The following is a 23,353-nucleotide window of genomic DNA, read 5'->3' as shown; positions in this document are numbered from 1 at the left end:
TGTTTTTCTCGGTAACTGTCATGAGTTTAGCCCCAAACTTTCTGACAGAGCCATAAACACTAATCAGTATAGTCAAATATATTAAATAATGTGAGTCAGTTTGCTCATCTTGGAGTTTGTTGCCATCCTGATTCATTCTGGATACTTGTCTTCTGTGTCGACATCTGTTTCCTAGATCCAATGGCTTATGCTCTAATTTTGATGGATTATACCTTTTACTAACTTCCTTAGAAAGATTGCATGGGAGATGATTTTAATAAAAGCCTTTGTAGCCAGGGGACAGCATTGTGGTGCAGTGGGTTAAACCACTACCTGTGACCCTGCCATCTCATGTGAGCATCAGTTCGAATCCCAGTTACTCCATTTCTGATCCAGCGCTCTGGTAATGCACCTGGGAAAGCAGCAGAAGATGGCCCAAATGGATGAAGCGCCTGGCTCCTGGCTCCTGGATTCGGCTTGGCCCAGCCCTGGCCGTTGCAGCCATTTAGGGAATAAACCAGTGAATGGTCTGTCTCTCCCCCTTTCTCTCTGTAACTCTCTGCCTTTCAAATAAACAAATGAACCTTTCTAAATCCACTGTATCTGAATATGTCTTTAAATGTGGTTAAAGAGCAATCAGAATTCTGAAAGCATTATTCCAATGTGTTCTTGCTTCTAATGTAGCTTTGGAAAAGTCCGATTCTCTTAATTTTATTTTTAATTAATACATAAAATCATATTTATGGAATGCCATGTGATCTTTTGATGCATGTAGCATTGCATAATGTTCAAATCGTGGTAGACCTTGATTTCCAATTTTTTATTTATGTAATTTCTTTCTCTTCAAGGACTTTTTTTGCTCTCTAGTATTTTAAAATTTAATAACAACAAAACACAGGATTGGAACTGTGGTGCAGCAGGTTAAAGCCCTGGCCTGCAGTGCTGGCATCCCATTTGGGTGCCGGTTCCAGTCCCAGTTCCTCCACTTCCCATCCAACTCCCTGCTAATGCATCTGGGAAGGTAGTATAAGATGGCCCAAGTGCTTGGGCCCCTGCACCCACGTGGGAGTCCCAGAAGAAGCTCCTGGCTCTTAGCTTCAGATCAGCTCAGCTCCAGCCATGATTGCCATTTGGGGGGTGAACCAGCAGGTAGAAGATCTCTTTCTCTCTCTCACTTTCTCTTGTTCAGTCTCCACCTCTCTCTTTAACTCTGTCTGTCAAATAAATAAAATAAATCTTTAATAAAAAAAAAAAAAAAAAACAAAAAACAAGGGGCAGCACCATGGCGTAGTGGGTAAGGCTGCCGCCTGCAGTGCCGGCATCCCATATGGGCACCAGTTCGAGCACTGGTTGTTCCACTTCCGATCCAGCTCTCTGCTATGGCCTGGGAAAGCAGTAGAAGATGGACCAAGTCCTTGAGCCCCTGCACCCACGTGGGAGACCCGGAAGAAGCTCCTGACTCCTGGTTCAGCTCAGCCCCAGCTGTAGTGGCCATCTAGGGAATGAACCAGCAGATGGAAGACCTCTCTCTCTCTCTCTCTCTCCCTCTTCTTCTCTCTATGTGTAACTCTGACTTTCAAGTAAATAAATAAATCTTAAAAGAATTAAAAATTAGCAAAAATAAAGGCTGGTGCCACGGCTCACTAGGCTAATCCTCTGCCTGCGGCGCTGGCACACCGGGTTCTAGTCCTGGTCTGGGCGCCAGATTCTGTCCCGGTTGCTCCTCTTCCAGTCCAGCTCTCTGCTGTGGCCCGGGAGTGCAGTGGAGGAAGACCCAGGTCCTTGGGCCTCTGCACCCACATGGGAGACCAGGAAGAAGCACCTGGCTCCTGGCTCCGGATCGGCACAGTGCCCAGGCCACAACGCGCCGACCATAGCGGCCACTTGGGGGGTGAACCAACGGAAAAAGGAAGACCTTTCTGTCTCTCTCACTGTCTAACTCTGCCTGTCAAAAAAAAAAAAGAAGAAGAAAAGAAAAATAAAAAAAAATAATGACAGACTTTATTGTGGATCCTCTGTAATTTACTGGACTTGGCTTTTGTGAGCCCTTTCAATATAAAAACCCATCAGTTAAATTTTGTTTTAATTTGACAGTCAGAAAGCAAGGACAGAGACAGAGAGAGACAGAGCTCCCATCCACTGGCTCATTCCCCAAACGCCCATAATGGCAAGGGGTAGGCCAAGCTGAAGCCAGGAGTTTGGAATTCAGTCCACCCTGTTTGCCCTTAGGGGCCCCACAGAGACTAAAACTTGAATTACAGAGACAGAAGTTTTATAAATCTGGAACAATCTAGCTTTGCTTCTCCATTCATTCATTCATTCGTTCAAGCAGGGGTGATATAACTGCATGACATGGGTACCACCCAATCAGATGGGAGACCAGCTGTAATTTCTTGGTAGGTATGTAGCAGTCCTGGATTGAACAGATAGGTGGTGAGTGCCCACCATGTGCCACCATTGTGCTGGGCACTGTTTGGTGCTGGGCAAATTTGTTTCTGTTTTTAAGCTTCAGTTTTCTCACCTGTAGAAAAATTAGGAGTAAGTGATCTATACAGGACCCTTCTAGTCAAATATTCACAATCGATAGGATGGGAAGTTTTGATTGTTTTTAGGAAAATAGAAGCAGGTATAGAAAAACACCAGCTGCTCCACCCTTGTGGATTTCAAAAGGTGGGGGGAAACACCAACAAAATGATTCTTTGAGGTATTATTGCTTGACTTGAGAATTGGACTAAGAATGAATTCTAAATGTGTTAGTTCCGTGATGTTTCCAAAGGCATCAGAGGGGAGACAAATAGATAGTTCCTTTTACATTATTTTTTATTAGAGAGGCAGAGTTAGAGAGAGAGAGAGAGAGAGAGAGACAGGTCTTCCATCTGCTCGTTCACTCCCCAAATGACCACAACGGCCGGAGCTGCGCCGATCCGAAGCCAGGAGCCAGGAGCCTCCTTCAGGTCTCCCACATGGGTGCAGGGGCCCAAGGACTTGGGCCATCCTCCACTGCTTTCCCAGGCCATAGCAGAGAGCTGAATGATAGTGGAACAGCCGGTACTCAAACCGGCGCCCATATGGGATGCTGGCACCGCAGGCAAGCGGCTTTGCCCGCTATGCCATAGCACCAGCCCCCTTTTTACATTCTTGACATTGAAGCTGCATCCTACCAGCCTCCACCAAGGTGGACACTGTCCCCTTCTTTCTCCAGCTGCTGCCACCAAATTGCTGGCAGATGTCAGCAATTTGAAATCCGTGCGTAAGGTTATTTTTTCTTTTTCATTTTTGAACTTTCTGAACCCTCCATATGCATGGATTTCAAAAACTTTTACACCAGAATAAACTTACCTTTTAATTTCATTGTACACAAACTTTTTGAAGTAGCCTTGTGCAGAAACCAGGAGTTTCATCCAGGTCTCCCACATGGGTGACAGGGGCCAAACACTTGAGCCATCCTCTACTGCTTTCCCAGGTCATTAGCAGGGAGCTGGATCGGAAGTGGAACAGCTGGAACACGAACTGGCACCCACATGTGGTGCTGGTGTCTCGGGCGGTTCCTTTACCCACTATACTGTTCCAGAAATCTGAAGTGGGAAAACTCCCTTTGTTCAAACAGGCACCAGAGCCAGTGGAGGATCAAGCAATTTATTACACCGGTGGGCTCAGCTGGAATCATTTCCTGAGCAAAAGTTTCTTACACTATGTGTAGGTTCATCAGCATCATATCTTAGCTGTTACAGCACTGGTGAGTTTAAATTGTGGCATGCGTGACTTAGGACCACACTTCCAGCGGTCGGTGGGCCTGGTATGTTTGTAAAGGAGATACTGGGGCAGATTTATTAGGACAGATTTATGACTGGAGTCTACAGAAGCAGAACTTAGGACACCTTCCCTCCCTGGACAAGATCACAGCGGGCAGCTGCTTCACTAGTTCATTGCGAGCAGCCACTTTTCAAGGTCTGTATTGGGAGGGGGGGGTCCGCTTTTCTTTCTTTGTCTCTGGTTGCAGCCGTATTTCCTGTACAATAGCACAATGCCATCCCAGATCACACTTAAAAATGAACAAACAGTGGTTAATATTACCAAACAGCTAGTCAGAATTCACATTTCCTCAGTTGTCTTACAAATCTTTTTGCCTATAATTTGCTCCAGGAGGATCCATCTGATGTTCTAATACTGATGCAGGAGGATGTGGGAACAAATGATCGTTTGCCCTCTAAAACCTTCCGACATTGGCGTCTACTAACAACACTGGCCCTGCCATCACAAAGTAGCTCTTTCCCCCTTTCCACAGTGCTATGACTATACACTTGGTTAGCATCTCCCTGGACTTCAAAATTCTCCATAAGCACAGTAAAACATCTGTGAAAGACATGAAAAGTTCAGTCTTGAAGTTTAAAAGTCCTGCTACAACCGAGACATAGTGTTCTCTAAGAAACTAATCACAGGGGCCGGCGCTATGGTGCAGTAGATTAATCCTCCAGCTGCAGTGCCAGCATCCCATATGGGCACCGGTTCAAGTCCCGGCTGCTCCTCTTCTGATCCAGCTCTCTGCTATGGCCTGGGATAGCAGTAGAAGATGGCCCAAGTGCTTGAGCCCCTGCATCCACATGGGAGATCCGGAAGAAGCTCCTGGCTCCTGGCTTCAGATTGGCGCAGCTCCAGCTGTTGCAGCCATCTGGGGAGTGAACCAGTGGATGGAAGACCTCTCTCTCTCTCTCTCTCTCTCTCTCTCTCTGCCTCTCTGTAACTCTGCCTTTCAAATAAATAAAAAATAAATCTTAGGGGCCAGCACTGTGGCATAGCAGGTAAAGCTGCTGCTGCAGTGCCAGCATCCCATATGGGTTCCAGTTGGAGTCCCAGCTGCTCCGCTTCCAATCCAGCTCTCTGCTATGGCCTGGAAAAGCAATAGAAGATGGCCCAAGTTGTTGAATCCCTGCACCCATGTGGGAGACCTGGAAGAAGCTCCTGGCTTGGGATCGGCGCAGCTCCAGCCATTGTAGCCATTTGGGGAGTGAACCAGCAGATGGACAACCTTTCTGTCTCTCCGTCAGTAACTCTGCCTCTCAAATAAATAAAATCTTTTTTTAAAGATTTATTTATTTTAATTGAAAGTCAAAGTTACACAGAGAGAGGAAAGGCAGAGAGAGAGAGAGAGAGAGAGAGATCTACCATCCGCTGGTTCACTCCCCAATTGGCCACACAACAGCTGGAGCTGCGCCAATCCCAAGCCAGGATCCAGGAGCTTCCTCCAGGTCTTCCACGTGGGTGCAGGGGCCCAAGGACTTGGGCCATCTTCCACTGCTTTCCAGACCACAGCAGAGAGCTGGACAGGAAGTGGAGCAGCCAGGTCTCAAACCAGCGCCCATATGGGATGCCGGCACTTCAGGCCAGGGCATTAACCCGCTGCACCATAGCACCAGCCCCAATAAATAAAATCTTAAAAAAAAAAGAAAAGAATTGCACAGACACATGTGTGCCAGCTTCTAATATATCTCAGGAATGATTTTACAAATGTCAGTACAGCGCATATCTGTTGTGTCATTTTCTCCCACAGGATAAGGGCTGATAGAAGCATGTTGAAAATAGGATATTAAAAAAACAGCATGGATTAATTCAGACCAAAATGATCTTCCCCAGCCATTTGATGTTTTTAAAAGCACTGACATTTTGATAACAAGATGAAATCACAGGCCTATGAACCTGAACGTCAGGTTGAGAAAAACTATGTGTGGTTAAGTGTGTGCTGCTTCAATCTGTTGAGTTTACACTTGATATGCAGGTTTCGATCAGTTGCTGCCCTGAATAGTTTTAGGAAATAGTAACACCAACTATATGGCTGTCATCAGCAAGATATGTGAATCTAGATGCATCGGGAAAAGTTGATTAAATTGAAGAGCGGAGCCTGGGAGCATCACTTCTGCTGTCGAGGTCTGCTGAATCCCACTTCACTTTTCATTCATTCACTCGAGACGCCTCGCTTAAGTCTAGATAACGATGCATTAAAAAAAAGCAGGGTGTGCTTTCTGTTCTCTTTTTACTTAAAGTACAGGGCAGGGATAGCAAAATGTTGTGGGCTGGGTCTGCCTAGAGTATGGTTTCGAGAAGAATTTTGAGATTGGGTTGAGTGGAATGAAAGCAAAGATGTATCAGTGATGCCTCACTTTAGGTACTAAGGGGAAGGAATGATTTGAAGCATTTGTGCCATATACTTGCTATCCTAGGCTAAGGACTGAGGGGAGATATTCATGTATTTAAATTGTGATTAAGCTACAAGGCAAAATGTAAGACAGAGCTGTCAAAGGCGACCCAAGTAAAGTGCTGTGGCCAGGCAATGGAAAGAATGATGGGAGTGTAGCAGCCAGGGGGAGACTCAGAAAAATGTCTTGAAGGAGGGTTGGGTGATCTGCACCTTGTAGTAGGAGAAGAATCTGAATAGATTAACAAAGGGAGGGCATTCCTCTCCTAGGAGGGAGTTTGAGTAAAGGCACAGGTAGTGGTGGCAGGAGGGAGGAATTGTGAGAGGAAGATGATGGGCCAGGCCAGAGTCAGGAGATGGGAAGCCAGTCTTGGTCTTCCACAGGAGTGGCAGGGATGCAAGTGCTGGAGCCTTCCCCTGCTGCCTCCCAGGGATTGCATGAACAGGAAGATGGAACTGGAAGCAGATCTGAAACACGGATCTAAGGCACTCTTAATATGGGATGCAGGTGTCCCAAACAGTATCTTTTTTTTTTTTTTTTTGACAGGCAGAGTGGACAGTGAGAGAGAGACAGAGAGAAAGGTCTTCCTTTGCCGTTGGTTCACCCTCCAATGGACCCCGCGGCCGGCGCACCGCGCTGATCCAATGGCAGGAGCAAGATACTTATCCTGGTCTCCCATGGGGTGCAGGGCCCAAGCACTTGGGCCATCCTCCACTGCACTCCCGGGCCACAGCAGAGAGCTGGCCTGGAAGAGGGGCAACCGGGACAGGATCCGGCGCCCCGACCGGGACTAGAACCCGGTGTGCCAATGCCGCAGGCAGAGGATTAGCCTAGTGAGCCGCGGCGCTGGCCCCAAACAGTATCTTAACCATTGCACCAAACATCCACCCCAATTTCAAAATGTCTGCACCAAAATGAACTTGTGTTTTAATTCCATTTTCCAGGAACTTTTTGTAGTTTGGAGCTGGACTCACCAGGACTCAATCAATGGGAGGGAAATGTTCAAAATAACACAGAGAAGCACAGGTTTGGGTGGAGAGTAAATATGATTCTCATTTTGGACATGTTGACTATGCAGTGCTGGAGGGAACCATTAGCTCATGATTTCCATCAGGGTCAGGGGCACTCAGGGATAGCAATGAGAGGAGAGCAGCTTCAAGAGGTAGCGTCGGGGCCAGCGCTGTGGCATAGTGTGTAAAGCTGCCGCCTGAAGTGCCGGCATCCCATATGGGTGCTGGACCAAGTCCCGGCTGCTCCACTTCTGATCCAGCTCTCTGCTATGGCCTGGGAAAGCAGTGGAGGATGGCCCAAGTCCTTGGGCCTCTGCACCCGCGTGGGAGACCTGGAAGAAGCCCCTGGCTCCTGGCTTCGGATCAGCACAGCTCCAGCCATTGTGGCCATCTGGGGAGTGAACCTGCGGATGGAAGACCTCTCTCTCTGTCTCTCTCTCTCTCTGTCTCTCTCTCTGCCTCTCCTTCTCTCTCTGTGTAACCCTTACTTTCAAATAAACAAATCTTTAAAAAAAAAAGAGGTACGGTCGTGGGAGCCAGAAACCAGGTAAAGATCAATGACATCACTCCCAGCACAGGGTGAGGAACCCCCAAATCTTGAGCTTGCTAAGGAAGGCAGTTATGAGATGGTAGGCTGCATGTTAACAAAGCCCTTGCAGCTCAAGGGTAACACACTGCTGCCACCTGGAGGCCATATGTAGAAATTGCAATGGCAGCTTCGTAGGGTCACTTAGTGAGAGGAGACATTATTTTTACAAAGAGCAGGAAGGCACTTCTCAAAAGCCTTTCATAGTTCTTCTTTGACCTCTTTTCAGCCTGCTTCTCGTTCTCCGTGGCCGGTGAAGGAAACCATGGGGGGGGGGGGGAGAATGTGTTTTATAGCATCTTTCTAGAAGAAGCCAGTGATTGAATGCAGAAAGCTTCCAGCCAGATCACTGCTGCAGGTGTGTCACGTAGTTACCGACCAAAGTTCTGGCTGGGACCACAACCCCTGCTGTATCCACCAAATCCCTCATTTTGACTGAGTCACCGCCTGGCTGCGACCTTTGGTACCAGAATACTGCCTTTTTTTTTTTTTAACCTCCAGCGGCACTATTTGTTCATTTATGTTTCCTTTTGATAATATCCTCTTCTGAAGTGGAAGTGGATCAACAGTTGTAACAAACATTTATTGAGTGGCTTGGCTACATCAAGGAGCAAAAACAAATGGGGCCCCTCGAAAAGCTGTCTGTCAGTGTTAAGTGTAGAGGCAGAAAGTAGTGATTTTCAATGTGATCCTCGCTATGAAGGGAAGGCCAATGAGGTGGTGAGACGTGATCACAGCGGGACCTGACTTAGTCTTGGAGGGAAGCAGAAACTTCTGGGGATGTGATATTTAAGTTGAAATATGAAGAGTCCATCAGAAGTTAACTCTTCCGAAAAGTAGGAAACCCACAAGGCTAGCAAAGGGGCCACCTTCCTGCTTCCGCTGTCTTCTAAAATGACAGTGCAACAAGGAAATTCAATTGCTTTATACAGGTCCGGCCCTGTATAAAGTATATTGCTGTGTACTCCTGAGTTGGCATGGCAACCAAAGTGAAAAATTCATATCTAAAATTAAAACAAGGGGCCGGCACTGTGGCATAGCAGGTAAAACCGCCATCTGCGTGCTGGCATCCCATATGGGTGCCGGTTTGAGTCCCGCTGCTGCACTTCAGACCCAGCTCTCTGCTATGGCCTGGGAAAGCAGTAGAAGATGGTCCAAGTCCTTGGGCTCCTGCACCCACGTGGGAGACCTGGAAGAGGCTGCTGGCTGCTGGCTTTGGATAAGCCCGGCTCTGGCCATAGGTGCCATCTGGGGAGTGACTTAGCAGGTGGAAGAACTGTCTCTCTGCCTCTGCCTCTCTGTAACTATGCCTTTCAAATAAATAAATAAAATAAATCTTTTGTAAAAATTAAATTAAATTAAAAGGATAATTACTGCAGTGGGCATTTGGTTGAGTGGTTAAGACACCAGTTGTAATGCCTGAATCCCATCTTGGAATACTTGACTTTGAGTTCTGGCTCCACTTCCAATCCAACTTCCTGTTAATGAGTACCCTTGGAGACAGCACGTGACAGTTCAAGATACTGGGTCCCTGCCACCCATGTAGGAGACCCAGATGGAGTTCCTATCTCCTGACTTCAGCTTAGCCCAGCCCCAGCTGTTGTGGGCATCTGGGGAGTGAACCAGTGGATGGGAACTCTGTCTCTGTGCCTCTCAAATAAAAATAAATAATGATTACAACAACAATCTGGCTCTGGAACAAACAATCTTACTGTCGCTTCTCTCCACCCTACCCCCACCCTAACCACCTGCTGCCAATTACGCTGCCATGTTTGGAAAGGAATAGGTATAACTCGATTAAAAATACCAGTGTTCTTGATGTTTTAGGATTTTTTTTCATTTTCTTCAGAATTGAAACATTTTTCAAAATCGCCATAGGCACCCATTCGAACAACTTGATCATAATGTCTTAAATCTTTTAACCCGTCAGACTTGAACCAAACCAAGAGAACAAAATGTGCCTGAGCTTCAGCTTCTCCGCTGGTAACATTAAGAATAATAATAGGAGAAAATAATAATAATTAAGAAAATAATAGGAGGCTAGCTGCCTCCTAGGGGTCTTCTGAAGCATGTAATAGATGGTAGCATTGTTATTTCAGAGCTGGCCTGCTCACAGAACAAGTCGGGAGAAAAATACTTTCAGACTGCTAGGATGTTGAAATTGCTTCAACAGCGTGTTATGTAAGAGGCTGGCTCCCCCCGCTACACAAGGGCCAACCTGGACACTGCAAATGGCAAGTGCAACAGATGATCAAGCCTTGTGTATCCTATACACGTCACTTGGTTTACAGCAGTACGCAGAGAGAAGCCGACTCTCTAGCTCATATTGATGTGGGTTCTCTCCTCCCGCCTGCCTACCAAGTAAGCAGCTAGTTTCTGCCTAAATGCTTCCAGCAAGAGGGAAGTCCCTACTCTTGGAGAAAGACCCTTGCATTCATTGGCAGCCACATCTCCTGTCGTAGATCAGTATTCACACTCTAGTCAAAGCTCACGTTGCTCATATGTCTGCTCATTAATCTTCCTCCTGCCATGGAGGAGGGGACAGAACAGAGTCGTCTCTCACAGTTGTCGCCAGTGGAGTAAGGACTGCCGATGACACTGTCGTGTCGCTGTACTATGTGCTGGCCTTCGTAACGGTGCTGGGGTCATCTATGAGAATGCCCTTGTCCTTGGGAAATACGCACTGAAGTATTAAGGAGTGATGTATGATGTATGCAGCCTGCCCGTGACCACTCAGAAAAGGACATTAATATGTAAGGAGAGAGAGAATGCAAAAATATTTAATGGATGAGATCTGGATAAATAGTACATGGGAATTCTTTGTTCTAGCAACTCTTCTGCAATTCTGAAATTATTTCAAGACAAAAAAATTTAATTAAAAGGGGGTAGTATAGCAGGTTAAGCCACTGCTTGCAGTGCCAGCATCCCATATGGGCACTGATTCGTGTCCCGGCTGCTCCACTTCCCATCCAGCTCTCAGCTATGGCCTGGGAAAGGCAGCAGAGGATGGTCCAAGTGTTGGGCTCTTGCCACCCGTGTTGGAGACCCAGATAAAACTCCCATCTCCTGGCTTCAGCCTAGCTTGGCCCTAGCTATTGTGGCCTTTTAGGGAGTGAACCAGAGGATGGAAGATCTTTCCCTGTCTCTCTCTCTCTCTCTCTGTAGCTCTGCCTTTCAAATAAATAAAATCTTTGTTAAAAGATCATAAAAATCTGTTCTCTTCCATATGACAGCTCTTCAAAGGTCTGAGAAGGGTTACCAAATTTATTTTTTTCAAAAATTTATTTATTTGAAAGTCAGAGTTACACAGAGAGAGAGGAGAGACACAGAGAGAGAGGTCTTCCATCCGCTGGTTCACTCCCCAATTGGCAGCAATGGCTGGAGCTGCACTGATCTGAAGCCAGGAGCCAGGAACTTTTTCTGGGTCTCCCACGTGAGTGCAGGGGCCCAAGGACTTGGTCCATCTTCTACTGCTTTCCCAGGCCATAGCAGAGAGCTGGATCGGGAAGTGAAGCAGCAGGGATTTGAACTGGCGCCCATATGGGATGTCAGCACTGCAGGCCAGGACATTAACCCGTTGTACACAGCACCAGTCCCTACCAAATTTATTTTCTACTACTTTCTCTCATGGTTACTTGTTCACACCTCACTTTTGTTCATTCAGCCTTTGACAAATCTTGATTGGCTTTGTGCCAGGCTCAGAGCTGGGCATTATGGCTGCAGCAGAGACGTAAACTGACTCAGCTTGCTCTCATGGAGGCAATCAAAGTATTCTTTTTTTATTTTTATTTATTTATTTATTTATTTTTTGGACAGGCAGAGTGGACAGTGAGAGAGAGACAGAAAGAAAGGTCTTCCTTTGCCGTTGGTTCACCCTCCAATGGCCGCCACGGCTGGCGTGCTGCGGCCGGCGCACGGCACTGATCCGATGGCAGGAGCCAGGTACTTATCCTGGTCTCCCATGGGGTGCAGGGGCCCAAGTACTTGGGCCATCCTCCACTGCACTCCCTGGCCACAGCAGAGAGGTGGCCTGGAAGAGGGGCAACCGGGACAGAATCCGGCGCCCCGACTGGGACTAGAACCCAGGGTGCCGGTGCTGCAAGGCGGAGGATTAGCCTAGTGAGCTGCGGCGCCGGCAAAGTATTCTTTTATTCTTTCTAACTGTAATAGGGCTATGAAGGAAGCATCAAGGTGAGGAGAGGCAATATGAGAGTCTTCTAGAAGGTTCTGAATATGACAAATGACCCCAGCATCTAAGGTTGTAGGAATGAAAAGGGCAGCCAGCCGCAGAGATTCGCACTCCTTTATGAGAAGCATGTTGGCTGGAGGGGAAGGATTTGTGAACCCAGGTGAGCAGCTTTGGACAAGCATCTGACAAGTCGTTCCATCTTCTCCCTTGAGTGTCACAGAGAGTCGATATGAGATCTCCTGGATCTGAATGACAACTGCTGTGTCTGAGCAATGAAATGGTGAATGAGGACAGAATAGCCTTGGTGCCTTAGAGCAGGTCAGGACCAATCTAGAGTAAGAGTCTAGCTGATTCTCAGGTTGTTGGGGACTGTGTCGGGCCCTGGAGCCCAAGCTCCTCTCGTGCCCCTGCCCTTATCCCCCACCAGTCACGGCTCTGTCTGATGGCACAGCTAAGGGAGTATGCCTGGCTACACAATTTCAACCTTGGGTTTGTGTTGGCCCCAGAAGAGTCCTGGGAACCGAAAACTCCATGGGAATCATGCCAGTTTCTGTAGTAGGGTTTGACTTACAGCCTAGATGATAAAACTTGAGCTTTACACCATCAGCATGTATTTTTCCCCCAGAAAAATAGCCATTAAACGTGGGGGTGGATTTGAAGATCAAGCTGAGGATGTGCGTGTGAAGCCTGGTGCCTAGAATGGAATGAGCCTTCAATGAAAGGCAACTGTTGTGCTTGTCATTTTTAATAGCAAGTGAGCTGGATGAGGAAGAATGTAGTGGCATGAGGACCTGGATAGGTAATACCCCCCACAGCACCATAAAGGAACAGAAGACAAAGCTCCAAGTGGAAGGGTGCAAGAACTTATTTTTACCTGTCTCATAGTTTTCACTTATCACGATCACCTGGTAAGCTAAATAGTCAGTACTGAAAACTTAGTCCAGATATCATTCATTCATTCGTTCATTCAATGAATATTGAGAGCTCGCTATGTGCCAGACATACAGGAATACACAAGTAAATAAAGCAAGCAGATACATAACCTCATAGTTCTGTCTATCGTGAGCGTTTTCGTACTATTCCCATATTTATGATGTCATCTGGGCCTTACGAGAACCCAGTGAGAGAAGTACTAGTGTTATCATCTCCATTTGCTAGGTGCATTGTGCTCAGAAATGCACTCGGTTGCCAGCGCTGCGGTGAAGCAGGTAAAGCCGCCGTCTGCAGCACAGGCATCCCATACGGGTGCCGGTTCGAGACCTGGCTGCTCCACTTCCGATCCAGCTCTCCGCTATGGCCTGGGAAAGCAGTAGAAGATGGCCCAAGTCCTTGGGCCCCTGCACCTGCGTGGGAGACCCGGAAGAAGCTCCTGGCTCCTGGCTTTGGATCAGCCCAGCTCCGGCCATTGCTGCCATTTGGGGGAGTGAACCAGGGGATGGAAAATCTCTCTCCCTCTCTGCCTGTGCCTCTCTGTAACTCTGCCTTTCAAATAAATAAACACATCTTAAAAAAAAAAGTCATTCGGTGGCTCCAGCATGGTGGAGGTGGCCTTTGAGCTCAGGTCTCCATGCTGTAAATCAGTGTCCTGCCTGTGACGCATACATACCCCAGGTGACCACTCTAGTGGTCTCCGTCTGGTCTTGGCAGCAGCAGTCCTGTCCGTGAGTCCAGCAAGGAGTGTTTCCCGGTGCCCAGCACCATGATTACACAGTGCACAGCTCCTGAAGGGCCACGTGGGGCCTCAGCCATCTCGGGGAATGCAGACCAGGAGAGAGCTGGGCGCCGTTGTGTAAGGGGTTACAGCTGTGCCGAGGTTTGCTTGCATTGTTAGCTGGGTTCTCTGTTGGCGCTGCTCTGGGGCAGGGGGTGAGGGAGACTCTCTTGTTTTAAGAGGTCTGGGGCAGAACTGTAGGACCTGGCGAAATAACAGGGGAGTGTCACACCCCCCATCAGGAGTGTGACGATGGGCTCCCTCAGACTGGGTGGCATGGACGCTCCTGTTCCTCTGAGCTGGAGACCCTGCGTTTGGCTAGACTCTGCAAACTTGCCAGATCAGTGTAACTTAAACAACTTCTAGGAACACCTTTTTAACCAGGGTACAGAGTGCATGAGATTTAGGTTTGTTCAGAAATGGTGTACTTGCGCTGTACAAACTTGGCCAATGTACAAAGCACTCAGGATTTTGGAACTGTTTCCTCTGTATTAAGTGATGTAAATAGATTAATAACACAATGTTTCTTTAGAAAATCACTTGAATTTCCCATTTATGAATAGTTATGTTTAACTCTAAGAGGACATGGTACAGAGGAAAGTGCAGACTCTGGAGTTAGATGGACCTGTTTTCAAAACCTGACTCCACCTCTCACAAGCTGTGTGACTTGAGGCTTCTTACTTCACCTCTCTGAGTGTGTTTCTGTTAAACATACCACTCCTCAAGATGAGTATGAGGAACAAGGGAGTTGGCCCATATAAAACACGTGACACAATCCCTGCTGTTGGAACATTCAGTAATTATTTTTCCTTTCAACCTCCTTCGGGCTAACTGAAGGAGCAGAACTAATTAAAACCAATGAAGCATCAGAAATGTATGTATTTTAAAATTTGCTTTTAATATTTCCATGGAGCTGCAATAAATGGCGAATAGGACATGAACAGGCATGCAAACAGGGACTGGCAATCAATGTAGTGCAGTTTACAAGGAGCTCCAGGAAGAAATAATAGCAGATGCCAGTTACAGAGCATATGTATGTCCAAAAATATTCTTAAGGGACAAGGGTAATCTCTTTTAATCCTCACAACAGCATTTGAGCTAGATGCCATTATAGTCTCCACTTACAGGTGTGGAAAGTAAGGCTCAGAAAAAATATGGGATGAGACACGAAGCGGTAGCGGTAGAAGTTGAACCTCGCTGGTCTGGCCGAGAGCCTGAAACTTGATCACTGCTACCTTCAGTGCTTTGCTCAGGAATGAAGTCATCTCTTTGCAAAGTCCAGTCTCCCTTGCCCTCTACACAATTCCCTTTCAACCTCGGCGCCTTCTTTCAATCCTAGGAACACTTAACTTAGCAACTCTTTTCTTTAAATATGTTGAATAAATGGCCTGGCTCAGTCCAGTCCTTCAACACTTCAGTGTAGTCCATATAAACTCGGGTAAATGACTTTAATTTTGTTGATTTATTGACAATAGAACAGATATATCCAGAAATGTGCACAAGATATAAATGTACATTTTAACAAATAGTTAGAAAACAAATGGACATTAACTACCAAACAAGGTCAGAAATAAACAGTTGGGGGTGTCTCAGGCCCTCTGTGGCTCTCTTTTTAATCAAAGTTTCTTCCTTGCCCCTGGGGTACCACTATCCTAACTTTTATGGCAATGGTTCTCTGCTGTCTTTTAGTTTCACCTCTCTGCATGCCTATCTGAACAATGTGCAGTAGTTCCCTCTGCGCTTTCATTTTCTGTGGTTCTGGCTACCCATGGTCAACTGCAATCTAAAAAAAATTCATACCGTTTGTAAGTTCTTAAAAAGAAGGCTACATTTTACTTTTTAAAGATTATTTATTTGTGTTTACTTGAAATGCAGAGCAACAAAGAGAGACAGAGGCAAACAGACAGAGAGATCTTCCATCCACTGGTTCATCCCACAAATGGTTGCAGCATCCAGAACAGGGCCAGGCTGAAGACAGGAACCAGGAACTCCATCCAGATCTCCCACATAGGTGGCAGGGACCCAAGTGCTTGGTCCACCCTCTGCTGTCTTCCCAGGGACATTAGCAGGGAGCTGGAATCTGAAGGAGAGCCGGGGACTGAACCTAGACACTCTGATATGGGATGTGGGTATCTCAAGAGGTGTCTTAACTGCTGTACCGAATGCCTGCCCCCATAAATTTTAAATTGGATTCTGTTCTAGGTAGTCTGATGAAATTTCATTCTTTGTCCCTCCTAGCATATAAATCATCCCTTTGACCAGCATATAGTATAATAAAGTGTTGAGAGAGAGACAGAGAGATTCACACAAATCTTATTACAGTATATTGTAATTCTTCTATTTTATTATTAGTTATTGTTAATCTCTTACTCTGCCTAATTGATAAATGTAACTTTATCATAGGTATGTCCATGCAGGACAAAGGAGTACGTGTAGGGTTCAGTCCTATCTGTGGTTTCAGGCACCCATGGGGGTCTTGGAACATATTCCTTGTGGATCAAGGTGGGGACTACTGTGATTTACTGTCACTTGTGTTTAAAGTTTATATAAATGGATCCATACCATCAATAATTTTAAAAACAGCTTTGTGAAATGATGCTTATTCATAAAATTCATCCTTCTTAAGGTGTATAATTCATTGGCCCTTAAATATATTAATAGTTGTTTGAGCATCATCACAATCAACTTGAGAACACTTTTCATCACCTCGAGAAGAAATCCCTGTGCTCATTAGCAGTCACCCCCTTTTTCCTTTCTCCCCACCACCCCCTCAGCCCCTGGCCACCACTAATCTAATTTCTGTCTGGATTTTCCTCTTCTGAACATTTCCTATAAACTGAAATTATACAATATGTGGCCTGTTGTGTCTGGCTTCCTTCACTCAGCATAGTGTTTTCAAGGTTTATCCATGGCGTAATATGAAATCAATACTTTTTTTTTCAAAGAAGATTTTTTACTTATTTAAAAGGTAGAGTTACAAAGAGAGAGGAGAGACAAAGAGAGAGAGAGAGAATTCTTCCATGTGCTGGTTCACTCCTGAAACGGCCACAGCGACCAGGGCTGGGCCAGGCTGAAGCCAAGAGCCAGGAGCTTCATCAGGGTCTCCCACGTCGGTGGAGAGGCCCAAGCATTGGGGGCATCTTCCATTGCTGAAATCAATACTTCTTTCCTTTCACGCACTCATCCGTGGATGGATATGCGGGTTGTGTCCACTTTTTGACTATTAGTAATCATGCTGTGATTTCTGCTGATTGTTAACCTAGGAGTGGAATTGCTGCTTCATATGGAAATTCTATATTTGACCTTTTGAGAAAATTCCAGACTATTTTCCAAAAGTGGCACAATTTTACATTCCCATCAGCAATGTTTGTGGACTCCAATTTCTCCCTGTCCTTGTCAAGACCTGTTATTTTCTGTGTTTTTAAATTATAGCCATCCTAGTAGGTATAAAGTAGTATCTCACTGTGGCTTTAATTTTCCTATGATAAAGTTACCCTGATGGCTAATGATGTTGAACATCTTATCATGTGTTTATTGGCCATTTATGTATCTTTCCTAGACAAATGCCTTTTTAGGTCCTTTGCCTATTTTTAAATTTGTCTTTTTATTTTTTTAATTGATTTGGGAGTTGGAGGAAGGGAGGGAAGGTGGGAGGGAGGGAGGAAGAGAAAGAGAGAGAGAATCTTCCATCTGCTACTTCACTCCCCAAATGGTTGAAACAGCCAAGACTGGGCCAGGCTGAAGCCAGGAGCCAGGACTCCTGCTTCTGGGTCTCCCATGTGGGTGCAGGGTCCAGGGACTTGGGCCATCTTCCACTGCTTTCCCAGGGAGCTGGGTCAGAAGTAGATCAGCTGGGACTCAAACCTGAGACCATATGGGATGCCAGTGTCACAGGCTGCAGGCCCCTGTGTTTTAAACTTTTTTTTTGACAGGCAGAGTTAGACAGTGAGAGAGAGAGACAGAGAGAAAGGTCTTCCTTCCGTTGGTTCACCCCCCCAAAATGGCCGCTACGGCCGGAACTACGCGGATCCGAAGCCAGGAGCCAGGTGCTTCTGGTCTCCCATGAGGGTGCAGGGCTCAAGCACTTGGGCCATCCTCCACTGCACTCCCTGGCCACAGCAGAGAGCTGGACTGGAAGAGGAGCAACTGGGAGTAGACCTGGCACCCATATGGGATGCTGGTGCCACAGGTGGAGGATTAACCAAGTGAGCCACGGCGCCGCCCCTTAAACTTTTTTTATAATTGATTTTTGTATATTAATCCTGCATCTTATAATCTTGTTGAATCCATTTATTAATTCTAATCATTTCTTTAGTGGTCTCCTTGGGATTTTCTAGATACAAAATAATTTCATCTGCAAATAGTGATAGTTGTACTTCTTCTTGTCAATCTTGATGCCTTTTATTTATTTTTCTTGCCGAATTTCCCTGGCTAGAAACTCCAGTACAATGTTGAATAGAAATGGCAGGAGGGGCAGGTGCTGTGGCGTAGCAGGTAAAGCTGCCACCTGCAGTGCTGGTATCCCATACGGGCGCCAGTTCCTCTTCCAATCCAGCTCTCTGCTATGGCCTGGGAAAGCAGTACAGGATGGCCCAATTCCTTGGGCCGCTGCACCCATGTGGGAGACCCGGAAGAAGCTCCTGGCTCCTGACTTTGGATTGGCGCAGCTCTGGCCGTTGCAGCCAATTTGGGAGTGAACCAGCAGATGGAAGACCTCTCTCTCTCTCTCTCTCTCTCTCTCTGCCTTTCCTTCTATGTCTGTGTAACTCTGACTTTCAAATAAATAAATAAATCCTTAAAAAAAAGTCACAAGAGAGGACATTTTAAATTTATTTTCATTGCTTCCTATCTCATTAATTTATGCTCTTATCTTTATTACATTGTTTTAATAATTTTGTTGGGCTTGTCTTATTATTTGTTTTCTTACATCTTCAGATGGATGCTTAACTCATTAACTTTTGGCCATCTGTTATTACTAATAGAGACTTTTCCTTCTAAGCACTGCTTTAGCTGCATCCCACAACTATTTGATATAAATATTTTTGTTGAGCTAAAAATATTTTCAATCCCACTATCATTCTTCTTTGACCAAGTTATTTCAGAGTGTGTAGCTTTATTTCCAAACATACTGAGATCTTTTAGATTTTCTGCTTATAGTTTTTCATTGATTTGTAACTAATTTTCTTTGTGATCAGATTTCAATTCTTTGAAATGTGTCGATATTTGCTTTCTGTCCTAGTGTATGGTCAGATTTTGTAAATATTTTTATGTGTATCCCATAGCTGTTGATTGCAATGTCCTTTACATTGGATCTTATTCTACATCATTAGAGACATATTTTGTCTCCTGGATCAGCTGCAGAGTGACATATGATAAGAACTGCTACTCTGATTGTATATTTGCCTATTTCTCCTTTTAGTAAATCAACGTTCCCTTTATATATTTTGAAGCTTTGTTGTAAATACGTAGTCATTCAAATTTGTTAAACTTCTTAGTGAGTAGAACCTTGTGTCATTGTGAAATAACATTCTACATCTCTAATAATGCTTTATGCTTTTAAGTTTATTATATCTGATATGAATATAACTTTATAGGTTTTCTATTCATTATGTATTTTTTTTATAATTTTGTTTCCTATCTTTCTTTTTTAAATTTAATTTATTTGAAAGACAGAGTTACAGAGAGAGGTAGAGACAGAGAGAGAGGTCTTCCATCCGCTGGTTCAATCCCCAGATGGCCGCAATGGCCGGGGCCGCGCCGATCCAAAGCCAGGAGCTGGGGGCTTCTTCCGGGTCTCCCATGTGGGTGCAGGGGCCCAAGGACTCAGCCCACCCTCCACCACGATCCCAGGCCACAGCAGAGAGCTGGATCGGAAGAGGAGCAGCCAGGACTCGAACCAGCGCCCATATGGGACACTGGTGCTTCAGGCCAGGGCATTAATCCGCTGTGCCACAGTGCTAGCCCCTCATTATGTATTATTTGCATGACTTCAACCTATATGTACCCTTGTAGTTTGGATTTGTCTATTTTAAACAATGTATATTTATATTTATTAATTCCTTTTGACAGTATTCATATATTTTAACTTAAGAATTTTGCTCATAAACAGTTAATAACGTCACTGATGTAAGGAAAAGAGTGCAGATTGGTGCCCCCTCACAGAGGGCACCAAATATAAAGAAAAGAGCACAGAACAGAGAGGAGACAGAATATAAACTTGAAGCCAGACCAAATTTATTCAGAGAAAATAAACTTGCAGAGGTTGACCAACTGCCAGTGTGTACACAGACCGAACGAATACATGGCAGAGGTCCTAGATCCCAGCAGGCTGGGCCTTTTTATATCTTAGGTGGGCAATGGGTGGGACTGGTGGGCAGTAGAGGGAGATGAGCTTCTCCATACTGGTTCTTCAAGTTTGGCCCACTGGCTTCCAAACCTGGGGAGGAATGCAGGGGGTGGGGTGGGGGACAGTACAGGATATGAGACTGAACTGGTCTCTTGAAAGAAGGCAGGGCTAACAAGAACCTAAAATGGCTGAGGTTTATGTCCTTGTTCCATCAATTGCTATATTTGAGTTTAAAGCTATCATTTTATTTTGTGCTTTTATTCATCCTACCTATGTTTCTCTCACCTCTTCTTTTGAGTAATATTTAATTTACTACATTATATTGACAAGAAAGCTGATGTTTACTCATTTTAAAAAACTGAGGATTTCTAAAATATTTGTTTTCTCCCCCTCTACTAGTTTAAAATGTCACATCCTACTATTTTTAATGTCAACATCCTATTGTCACATAATTACTTTAGCAAAGTACAAATTTGATACCCAAATCACTTCTGATATAAGGCCCTGAGAGAAGCTGCGCTCTATGCCCCCTCTGACATTTTTTTGGTATGATACTTTAGGTTTATTTTTAGCTATTTCGGTATTTTTATGATTCCTGCTTTCATTAACGCTGGCTTACCTCGCCCATGCATGGCCACTTTCCTTGCTCTTCATCCTCTCTTGCATTCAGTTCTTCTGAGGCTGTTCTCCTCAAGTACATCCTTGAGAATTTCCATCAGTGCAGTGTTCTGGTAACAAACTCACTATTTGGGTTTCTCTAAAAAGATCTTCATGTTACCCTCTTTTTGGATTTCTTCACAAATGATGCTGTCTTAAGGTGTCAGAGGAACGTAGGAAGGTCTTTGCCAAGCATCTCCAGCCTGGCTCTGACTTCAGTGGGCCAAAGCCCTCCGCCCCTTTGGTGGGGTAACCATGCCTTCTCCGTAAGGCTGCTGAGATGCCTGCATGAGCTCACAGGCAGAAAATTCCTGGTACAGAGGAGAAAAGCAGCAAAGTTAGTTACCATTGTTGTAACAAAAAGCTTTCACTGCTTTTTTTTAATTTTTAGAATTTATTTGTTTATTTGAATGGCAGAAATACAGAGAGAGAAGGAAACAGAGAAAGAGTGAGATCTTTCATCTGCTGCTTCACTCCCCAAGTGGTCACAATGGCCAGAGCTGGGCTGACCCAAAGCCAGAACCAGGAGCTTCTTCCTGGTCTCCCATGTGGGTGCAGGGTCTCAAGCACTTGGGCCATATTCTGCTGCTTTTCCAGGCACATTAGCAAGGAGCTGAATCAGAATTGGAACAGTGGGACTTGAACCAGCAACCATATGGGATGCTGGCAATGCAGGTGGAGGCTTAACCTTCTACACCACAGTGCCAATCCCAAAGCTTTCACACTTAACTGTTGGGATTTTAAGGTTTACTTTCTGCAATTTGAAAATAAGATGTAGCCTCCTTAGAACCATCAGAGCTGGAACCTTTGCAATTGGTAGGTCCCTGGCTCCCACCTCCTCTTTCACTATGGGAGGCCGGAGAGAGGGTCTACTCTGTATCCAACTGGAGCCAGATTAGCAAATGATTCTCCCAGCCCTACATTAAAAGACCCTCACTTTGGGGCCGGCGCCATGGCGCAGTGGGTTAATCCTCCACCTGCAGTGTCGGCATACCATATGGGCGCTGGTTCTAGTCCTGGCTGCCCCTCTTCCAATCCAGCTCTCTGCTATGCCCTGGGATAGCAGTAGAAGATGGCCCAAGTCCTTGGGCTCCTGCACCCACCTGGGAGACCAGGAAGAAGCACCTGGCTCCTGGCTTCGGATTGGCGCAGCTCTGGCTGTTGTGGCCATTTGGGGAGTGAACCAACGGAAGGAAAACCTTTCTCTCTGTCTCTCTCACTGTCTGCTACTCTACCTGTCAAATAAATAAATAAATAAAATCTTTAAAAAAAGACCCTCACTTCGTTCTGATGACCCAACTCAGGCACCTTTACACAATCATACACAATCAACATTTTTTTGTTAGAGCTCTCCCAGTGTGTGTGTGTGTGTGTGTGTGTGTGTGTGTTGATGCAACCAGGTTCAACTACTGAAGATCATCTGATTTGGTGATGAAGCCAGTGTAAATGTAGATCAAGAGTCTGCTTGGAGACCAGCATCAGATGTGATATAGTGAAGAGCAGAAACAAGAGTCTGAAGAAAACTCATAAGCTACCACCAGCATTACCCTACTGTGCAAAGTGAGCAACCTGCCTTCCCTGTGCCCCCACCACCATCCTGCTGTTCTATCCACAAAAGAAAGGCCACAATCCTGAGATGAAGGCGCTTTGTCTCCAGATCTGGGTTGTTTATGCCAAGGACTTCTAGTTATTGGGGTTGGAAATAAGAAATGAGAAAGAAGCAAGTGAAGTAGTTCCTTGGCAGGCTGAGGGTGAACCCTATAGCAACCAAAGGGCAACACACTGTTCCCCTGTTTCTAAGCAGCAAGAGTCAAGAAGAAGCAACAGCAACTCTCTTGCCCTGCAGCAGTCCATCCCGTGCAGTACAAGCCACCAACACCCTCGGCCCCCAATGCTCCAGGAACCTCCTTGCCACACTTCACATAGGGATGATAAGCTTCCCTGAACCAGAAGAGAAAATGGAATGTTGTGAGCCGAATTGTCTCCCCAACCCACCAATTCATAAGTTGAAGTCCTGCTAGCATCTAGAATGTGATTATATTTGGAGGTAAGGCCTTTAAAGAGATGATTAAGTTAAAATGAGACCCTCTGGGTGGGTCCTTATCCTTGTAAGAAGAAGAAATTTGATTTTTGGTGTTCAGCTTGGAGGAGTTCAAGGTGCAACATTCTTCATTTGTCCCAAATTTGGGTTCATCCAACACAGGCAGCCTCCACCATGCCATTCAAGGTCAAACTCAATGAAATCAAAGTCACATGCCTGAGGTGCACTGGGAGCAAGATCAGTGCCAAGTCTGCCCTGGCCTCCAAGATCAGCTCCCCTGGGTCTGTCTCCAAAAAAATTTATTTAAAGGCAACCAGAGAGTAGAAGGGTCTGAGGATTTCAGTAAAACTGACCATTAAGAGCACACAGACCCAGATTTAGATGGTATCTTCTGCCACTGCCCTGACCATCGAAGCTCCCAGGTAACCAAGAGAAAGAAACAGAAAAAAATATTCAACACGGTAGAAATATCACTTGTGATGAGATTGTCAATATTGCCTGGCAGATGGACCACTGATCTTTATCCAGAGAACTCTTTGGAAACATTAAAGAGCTTCTGGTCACTCTCCAGTCTGTGGGCTGCAGTGTTCATGGCCGCTGCCTTCATGACATCAACCATCATGCCTCGGAATGCCCAGCTTGA

The 23,353-nt window shown here is 45.6% G+C and overlaps 1 pseudogene; it reads left to right on the top strand.

The window, feature by feature from the left end:
• LOC149119673 (uncharacterized) overlaps positions 1 to 23,353 on the top strand; it is a 28,599-nt pseudogene extending 5,246 nt beyond the window's left edge.

Source organism: Oryctolagus cuniculus, chromosome X (assembly GCF_051225735.1).
Source record: "Oryctolagus cuniculus isolate XC-2025 breed Fujian yellow rabbit chromosome X, ASM5122573v1, whole genome shotgun sequence".
Taxonomy (NCBI): Eukaryota; Metazoa; Chordata; class Mammalia; order Lagomorpha; family Leporidae; genus Oryctolagus; species Oryctolagus cuniculus.
The sequence above is the reverse complement of the archived record's forward strand: the minus strand, read 5'-3'. Positions and strand labels throughout refer to the sequence as shown.